The sequence below is a fragment of the Alexandromys fortis genome, unplaced genomic scaffold (genome assembly GCF_014885135.2).
Source record: "Alexandromys fortis isolate MF-2015 unplaced genomic scaffold, M_Fortis_MF-2015_v1.1 scaffold_87, whole genome shotgun sequence".
NCBI classification, from domain to species: domain Eukaryota; kingdom Metazoa; phylum Chordata; class Mammalia; order Rodentia; family Cricetidae; genus Alexandromys; species Alexandromys fortis.
The window spans coordinates 4046983-4056190 of NW_026067971.1; the positions used below are offsets into that span (position 1 = coordinate 4046983).

Sequence of the window (9208 nt, forward strand, 5' to 3'; positions counted from 1 at the left end):
GTTACCTGTCCAACAAGGACAAGACACAGGCTCAAGCCTCTCCTTTCACTTCAGGGAAAGCCAAAACCCAGGGGCTGCAGAGTGGTGTGGATCGAGGTCAAACGTCAACGGAAATTCCATGATGGCACCATGAGGGCCAGTAAGTGTGTCATTGGACTACAGATAGACACCAGCGAATGTTCCAGCCAGTCTGCTATGACAGCCTGTGGTACCAGACGGCGTCTTTATGACCCCAAGAATCACACCCTGGAATTCGCTGCTCCATCGGCTTCCCTGTGGGCACCAAGTGTGCCAGCCAGGTAGGCATCGCGGCTCCAAGGATCTAGGGACACATCTGTGATACTGAGTTGGGTCCCAATAAGCTCAATGCCTCTTCCATGCCCTTGCAGATGGGCCACACAAAGGGTGCGAGCCAGAGAAGCTCGGTGTTTGTTCTGGGAGACAGCGCGTAACTTCCTGACCACAGGACCAGGAAGCCAATGGGGATTCATCCACGGGGGCTTTCTGTGCTTTTGCTATGGTTTTTGTTTTGTTGTTTGAAGTTGAACCTCACTCTATAGCCCTCTCTGCCCTAGACTTCACCACAACCCTAACGCTTCAGCTTCCCGAGGGTGCCATGACAGGTCAGCACCGTTTGTGACTGGCTTTCCCTCTTCCCCCATCATGCCCTGCTTCCCAGGGTTTGTGTGTGTGTGTTTGTGTGTGTGTGTGTGTGTGTGTGTTTTGGTCTTCCCTACCCCTGCTGGGAAAAGGGACCAGTGTAGGGAATGGTGCCAAGCGGTGCGCCTAAGACCTTAAAATACTGAGGCATTTTAAGAGACTGCGTCTGTTTCTCTTAAACCCTCAGACCTGACCCTCGCAGCAGCCCAGTGAGGGAAACTGAGGCTGGAATGGGGCGATGGAACTGAGAAGCAAAGGCAGACACACCCACACCTGGCTTCTCTGGGGTTTGAACTTCCTAGCTCTTCCTGCACCGGCTTGATTAATTGTCCTGGGTCCGTGCTGGCCCGGCAAGTGCCGCGTGTGACATTGCCCAGGCCCCTGAATCTGAGACACTTTTGTGTGAACTGAAAAGAATGTAAAAACCTCTGTTTTTAAGGGGAAAGAATCACTAGCTTGAGCCTAAGGAGGAGGTTGCTTAGTAGAGCAAACACCACTAAAGAAAATGACGCTCTCTGCTCTGCACCAAAGCTCACTGCTAAAGTGGAAGGAGTGGGGCCTCGCCGGTCCCTCCTCCATCCATGAGGAATGTTGAGGGGCCCAGTCTTGTGCAGACAGCCATAGCTTCACTGAATTCATGAGTACACTGCTTATGTCATTTCCGGCGCAACCCCCAACCTCAGTTAGTACACTATTTCTTCTGCCCTCCCAGCTTCTGTGATGTTCCCTAAGCACTGATGCGGCTGACCCACCGAGGACCGAGCTGCCCCTGTCACTTATTCTTGAAGGGGGTGATGCATCTGGCTCACCAAGGACCAGCTGCCCCAACCACTTCCTCTTCACACTTTTGTTAGTAATGAACTTCAGCATAACTGCCACCCACTGCAATAAAAAGCTTCCCCGAGAAAGACTGGGCACGACATTCAAGTATGGGTAGAAACATGAGGGATTTTTGCTTGCTTGATTTTTTAGTTTTGTTGTTTTGTTTTGTTTTCTAGACATGATCTGTGTAGCCCTGGCTGTCTGGAAACATACTCTGCAAATCAGGTTGGCCTTGAACTCAGGCTTCCACCTGCCTCTGCCTTCCATATTGGGTGCCAGATAAAGGCGTAAGTCACAAAACAATCGCACACCAGTTCAGAATTATGGATAATAAAAGGGTTATTTATTCAAGGGGAAAACTTACAGATCACTGTCCTAGACAACAGTCTTCTGAGCGAACAGGAATAGAGTGCAGCAGCCGGAAGCAGGAGCCAGAAGTAAGAGTGGGCACAGACTTTACAGCTGTTTTTTTACAGTACCAGAAACCATACCCAAATGGGCTGTTATCTTAAAGGCTATTGGCTGAAGGAGCAGAGTGTGCTCCCACAGCACCTCCTCCTTTTGTTTAAATAAGAGGGTTTCAACCCCAATACAAAATTATATACACTAAGAACAGAGATCAAGAATAATTAGAATTGCAACCAGCATAAACAATATTAAGCAAGGAACATATGCTAAATGTTTTAATAAACATTTTATCCTATGGAGTCTAAGTCTTGTATAGGAAATGATTTGGCTAGATCATAAGAGGACAGTAACTATGACTATCTAATCTTCAACCCCATCGAAGGCCTGAGAAGGGAGATAATATTACTTGAGCAGGCAGGAAGTACAATTGAGCAGCTTCCAAAGCGAGCAATATGTGACAGAGACAATGAGTGCCTCCTCCACCACCCAGCTGAAACAGTAGTATTTAAAGGCAGTTTGACAATGTCGCCTTTTAGCAGAGCAAAGAGAGTAGGCTCCCCCTGGGGCCTGGGGCCTCCACAGCCAGGGACATAACCAGGATTACAGAATCAGGCATGAGTTCCCTCATGTGGAGCAGACTTCAGATCCAATCAGAAAACAGTTGGTTACTGTGCTGCCTAATTTTAGGTCATCTTGACACAGGCTAGAGTCATCCGAGAGGAGGGAATCTCAGCAGAGAAAATGTCTCCATAACATAGGGTTGTAAGCAAGTCTGTAGAGCATTTTCTTAATTAGTGATTGATGCGGAAGGGCTCAGCCCATTGTGGGCGGTGCCAGCTCTGGGCTGGTGGTCCTGGGTTCTATAAGAAAGCAGACTGAGCCAGCTAAGGAGAGCAAGCTGGTAAGCAGCGCCCCTCTGTGGCTTCTGCATCAGCTCCGTCTCTGAGTTCCTGTCCTGACTTCCGTCTGTACGGAACAGTGACGTGAAAGCGGAAGTCAGGTAAACCCTTTGTTCCCAGCCTGCTTTCGGTCACGGTGTTTCATAGCGGCAGTAGTGACCCTGACTGACGCGGCTTGGTCCCAGGATTGTGGGGTGTTGCTGTGATAGAACTGAGCATGCTCATTTGGGAAGGAATGCGGGAGGACTATTGAACATTTGGGCTAGAAAAGACATTAGTGTTGAGTGCGTGGTGAACTTCCGGTAGGAGCTTGGAAGATGAGAACGAGAGAGCAGGGCAGACGAAGGAGGCCTGGCCTGTGACGTTTCAGAGGGAAGCAAAGACTCTGCTGGGCCATTTGTGTGAAGAATCTGTGGTTCTGGTCAGCCGGGGTTATGAAGAGGCCAGCATCACTGAGGTGAAGAAGTCTCCTGGGATGTGTTTACTCAGGGTCAGCACACATGAAGCTGGGTTCCAGAAGTGGCCAAAGTTGTACCTCCTGTTAGCGGCTGACCTTGGAAGTGTAAGCGTCACCCAGGTGGTACTGGTTTGGAAGACATGAAGCGGTCCTGGAGAACACCTGAGGCTTGGCGCTGGGAGAAGCCAGGTGAAGCCCCAACAGTGAACCGGTCCTGCAGAGAAGTTGAGGCCTGGCACAATGAGGAGAGGCCAGGAGAGGCTGTTGGCTAAAGTGCAGCCCAGAACAGCAGCAGCAGAGGATAGAGCCTGCCCCAGCCTAGAGGACAAGCTGTGTGTGTGACAGAGTGGAGAAGTGACCCAAGCCCTTTGGAGGAGCCCAGAAGATGGTGAGTGAATTCCAAATAGTGAACATTGAATTATTTATGCCGTTGGAGTTTGGTTTTGTCTTGCTCAGATTGTGTCTGTGCCCACATTATTCCCTCTTGAAGTAAGACAGTATTTAGCTTATTTTAATTTTATTGGAGCCCACAGTTAAGAGACTTTGAATTTTTAAGAGAAATTTTAGATTTTAGGAGACTTTGGATTTTTACAGAGACTGAACTTTTTTCATTTTTTTTGTTTTGTTTTAAGATTTATTTATTTATTATTTTTATTTTAGGTTTAAGATTTATTTATTATGTATACAGTGTTCTGCCTGCACACTCTAAGAGGGAACCAGATCTCATTATAGATGGTTATGAGCCAGCATGTAGTTGGTAGGAATTGAACTCAGGACCTCTGGAAGAACAGTCAGTCCAGCCCGAAACTGAACTTCTAAAGGGTTTGAATTGAAGACTGTGGGACTTTAAGTTTGTAATATGTTTTATATTTGTGGTATTTATTAATCTAAGATCTTGGGGATGAACCGAAAAAGGAAAGAGTATCTTAGAAAGTATTGTGTGTCCCGTTGACAAGGTCAGTTGTGTCATACTGACACAGGCTAGAGTCATCTGAAAGGAGGGAACACCCACTGAGAAACTGCTTCCATAAAATCGGGCTGCAGGCAAACCTGTAGAGCATTTTCTTAATTAGTGATGAATAGGAGGGGCCGAGCCCATTGTGGGTAGTGCATTCCTGAGCTCGTGGTCCTGGGTTCTGTAAGGGAGCAAGATGAGCAAACCATGGCAAGGGATAGGTAGGAGCAGGGCAAGTCAGGAAGCAGACCCTCCATGGCCTCTGCGTCAGATCCTGACTTCCTTCAACGATGAACTGTGATGTGGAAGTGTAAACCAAGTAAACCCTTTCCTCCCCAAGTTGCTTTGGTCATGGTGTTTCGTTGCAGCAATAGAAACCCTGACTAAGACAAGGTCAGCTTCTGAGTAGTCAACACTACTGCACCAGACAGCACATCCTGCCTGGTAGGTCATTGCTGTTGCTTCAACACTTCACAGTTGGGTAAGCTTGCTGTTCACTTTTCTTCTCAGCAGACCACGAAGCCCCTTCAGACACTGTGAAGGCTGGCTGATGGAAGGAAGCTTCCAGCTCAGCTCCAGATGGATTTCTCTATGCCCTGTGACTAGAATGGGTTGTTTTCAGGAATCTGGTCTTACCATCAAGTTCTCCTGAGCAACCAGGAGCAATGGAAATAGCCAGTATTGTTTGTAGAAATGCTGGGGTCTCCTTGGTCAACAAGTTACAGGGAAGTGTCCCACACCTGACATTGAAATTTCTTTGATAACCATGGCTTCTGGGAGGAGCATTATCTAGCCCATGGAAGATATCGCCACTTAAAATGGATTTTTATTGTATTTTCAGTAAGCTTATAAAATAGACTTCCTTATGTTTTCATAAATCTGTAAATTTTATTACCCTCGGAGCATTATCTAGCCCATGGAAGATATCGCCACTAAAAATGGGTTTTTATTGTCTTTTCAGTAAGCTTATAAAATAGACTTCCGTATGTGTTTTCATAAATCTGTAAATTTTATTACCCTCGGAGCATTATCTAGCCCATGGAAGATATCGCTACTTAAAATGGGTTTTTATTGTATTTTTAGTAAGCTTATAAAATAGACTTCCGTATGTGTTTTCATAAATCTATAAATTTTATTACCCTTCTCTTCTCTTCTGTATCCTCCCCATTCCTCCCTGATCAGCCTTTTCTACCTATATTTTATTAATCATCTGTGTTTTCTTTTGAGAATTCGAGTTCCACAGACAGAACAGGTTGCTGGCTTTCCCGTGGCTGAGCTTTTCAGCTCTTTCGGTAGTCAGATGTGTTTGGGGAGGCTCTTCTTTGTCCATAGGCCACCTCCTCACTCCGTTAGCTATTTATTTTCCCGAGCAGCGTTCTGACTGTGGCTCACACTTGTCCGCCATTAGCCCTATGTCCTGTGCTGTCCTTCCAGCAAGACCTGACCTGTGCTTGCTTTTGCCAGGTGGTGGTGATGTACACCTTTAATCCCAGTGCTCAGAAGGCAGACACAGGCGAATCTCTGTGAGTTCAAAGCCAGCCTGGTTTACAGAGTGAGTTCCAGAACAGCAACAGGACTCTTACACAGAAAAACCCTGTCTCGAAAAACCAAAAAAAATCCCTCCTTTGTCCTCTAGTGGCTTCGGAAGCTCAGTTCTAACACATAGATCTTTGATCTATTTGAAATTTATTTGTGTGTAGAATAGATGAGGATCTGGTCCATTCTTCTACATGTAGATAGCCAGTTTCCCCACCACCATTGTCTGAAGATGCTGTCTTTTCTTCAGTGTGTATTTGTTACTGCTTTGCCAAATCAGGTGGCTGTAATTGTGTGAACTCCTGTCCGGGTCCTCTAGTCCTTTCCACAGACCTGTGTGTCTGTGTGCTGGTATCATATTGTTCTTATCGCTGTAGTTCTGTGATAGAACTCAATCAGATGTTTTGATACTTCCAGCAGTTATTATTCACAGGATAATGAAGCTTTTGTGCATTTTCAGATTTGTCTGATTACTGTAAAGAACTGAGATTGGGATGGCGTTGAACTCGTAGATTGCTCTTTGTAGGATGGACGTTTTTGCAGCATTGCTACCTGCCCGTGAGCATAGGAGGCCTGTCCGTTTCCCAGGTCTTTTTCAACTTCTTTCCTTGGTGATTTTTGTTCAGGCTTTTGCTGTGGGGATCTTTTCCTAGGGTTAATTTCAAAGGCATATCTTTTAGGCTGTTGCGAATGGGTTGTTTCCTTGATTACTTTCTGGGTATGTTTGCCATTGGTATATAAAAAGATGACTGGGTTTTAGAAGTTGATTTTGTAACCTGCCACTTTGCCCAACTTGTCCTTCAGGTCTGGGAGCTTCCCAGTGTTTACCTTAGATATATAATCACGTCATCTACAAATAAGGCTACGCTGGCTTCTTCCTTCCATGTTTGTATCTCTCTCATTGATTTCTTTTATCTTACTGCTCTAGGCATGGCTTCTGGTTCTGTACTGAATAGGAGTGAGGGCAGTGAGCACCCATGTCGTGTCCCTAATATTAGTGGAGATGCTAATGTTAACGGAGTGCAACAGAGATCATAATACAGTCTAACAAGATTTCGAGGGAGATAGAAAGGTCACTTTTGAGCTGAGGCTGGGGCAAAAAGAAACTACCTATTTTTTTCTACTAATAAGTCAATATATTCATCCCCCCCAAAGAAAAACCTCAACATCGCAGCAATATCATTTTGTTGGTTGGTCACATGACAACACATAGCAAAAGATTGGTATCCGTCTCCAGGCTGAGAACTAGAAGGGGGAGAGGGAGCTGCTATTCTTTAGAAACAAATTTCTCCTTGACCCTTTAAGTTTATGTTTGATCTTAAATTTTAGGCTAACCTACAGAGTAGTGAATGTCAACAGGACATCATTGACATGAGCCATTATAGTTTGGACTTAAAATACATGTATAACTGGTTGTTTTGCAGGAAAAAAAATATATTGATTTCTGTTAAATTCAGATTTTTTTTTCAAGAAAGCACAACTAATTGGAAGGAGCGACTAGAAGCCAGATACATAAACTAAAAGCCAAGACATCTTTATTGCTGTCTTACTTAAGTCTGGTTTTCAAGGTATGAAAGTTAACAATCGTGCCAGTTATATTGCTCAGTAGATTTGTAGAGTTTGGCAACATCGTTTCCAAGGAAACTACTAGAAGCACTAACTGTGGGACTCATGGACCGAGAGGGTGCTCATACACTCCACAACCAGGCTGAGCTACAGAATTAGCAGGTGACATTCATGTCAGCACAGCACAAAATGACTTCACGCATCTTAAAGGCATTGAGATTTTTTTATTCGTGCGTGTGTGTGTGTGTGTGTGTGTGTGTGCGCGTGCACGCGTGTGTGCGTGTGTGTGTCCTGATACGTTTCATTATTTTCTTGCAAGAACATTAATGAGGGCTTATTCAGAGAAATGTGGGCATCTTCCCAAATGTTTCCCCTTTGTTTACAGCTTCCCCTGAAAACATAGAAGATTTTCCCCTTGGAGAAAACAATTGGAAATTCTTCCCTGGTGTCACTGGGGCATGGCATCAATAGGGTGGGGCTGAGAAGCTGCTGCCTACGGCAAGAATCGTGTCTGTAACTCTTGTCTTTGTACAACATCTTTTTATGTTCACTGGTTTGTTTTTATCACCGATGCTACTTACTCAATGACTGGGCTTGGACTCACAATGATCATCTTACTAAATACCAGGATGAGCAGGTTTGTAATGCCTGTCTTAGTTGATAACTGGGATGAACAGATTCGTAATGTCTGTCTTAGCTGATACCGGGATGAACAGATTCATAATGCCTGTTTTTCCTAGATACCAAGATGAGTAGGTTCACAAATGCCTGTCTTAGCTGATACTGGAATGAGCAGGTTCATAAATGCCTGTTAGCTGATACTAGAATGAACAGGTTCATAAATGCCTGTCTTATTTGCTAGCCGGGATGAGTGGATCATAATGCCCATCTTACTTGATACCAGGATGAGTAGGTCCATAATGCATATCTTACACGTTATCTTAATATCCTAGAGTAGATGTCAATACATCAAGCATTGTTCAAAACAAAAACAAAATGCCCGGCCTGTTGGCAGTATATACATGCCTTTAATCCCAGCACTGTGGAGGTAGAAGCAGGTGGATCTTTATGAATTACAGGCGGGCCTACACAGTGGATTCAAGAACAGCCAGAGCCATGTGTGTGCTGGAAATCAAACCTGGCTCATGTGCAAGAGCAGCAAGGGCTCTTACCTCCTGAGCCCTCTCTCTAGCACTTAGGTTTGGGTCTCAAAGGAGTGATAGTTTGGATGCAAGGCTAGAGGCTACCGAGAAAACAAGTAAACAGAACAATTCATCCCCGCAGCAGGGAATGGCTCATTTTACAAATGGCTGCATTTCAAGAGAAAGTTATAAGGCATGCAAAGAGTAAAGAAAATATGGTCCAATCAAAAGAAAATAGTAAACTCCTGAAATTAAGTCTAAAGTAAAGCAGACTTATCAATAATCACTGTGGTGGTTTTTAGTGACTTAAAAGGAGCACGAATAATCAAGATAAAATTCAGAAACTAGGATCTGAGGATGTAGCTCGGTTGATAAAATGCTTGTCTATCCAGTGTGCAGCTCTGGGTTCCATCCCCAGCATCACACAGACTGAGCATGGTGGTACAGTGTGCACAGAGCCCTGGGTTCCATCCCCAGCCTCGCACAGACTGGGCTTGGTGGTATGTACCCATAATCCCACCACTCAGGAGGCAGAGGAAAGATAATCAAGAGTCCAAGATCATTCTCAGAAATGTCATGAATGGGGGGCTGGAGAGATGGCTCAGCGGTTAAGAGCATTGCCTGCTCTTCCAAAGGTCCTGAGTTCAATTCCCGGCAACCACATGGTGGCTCACAACCATCTGAAATGAGGTCTGGTGCCCTCTTCTGGCCTTCAGGCATACACGCAGAAAGAATATTGTATACATAATAAATAAATAAATAA

The 9208-nt window shown here is 45.0% G+C and overlaps 1 long non-coding RNA gene across 2 annotated transcripts in view; it reads left to right on the top strand.

The window, feature by feature from the left end:
- The window catches only part of LOC126509667 (uncharacterized), a 31357-nt gene that overhangs the window by 19105 nt on the left and 3044 nt on the right, over positions 1–9208 (top strand). For both annotated transcript variants that reach the window (XR_007594222.1, XR_007594221.1), the window contains 2 exons: positions 55–299; positions 3279–3634. This is a non-coding gene — a long non-coding RNA (uncharacterized lncRNA). The remainder of the gene's footprint in view (positions 1–54; positions 300–3278; positions 3635–9208) is intronic.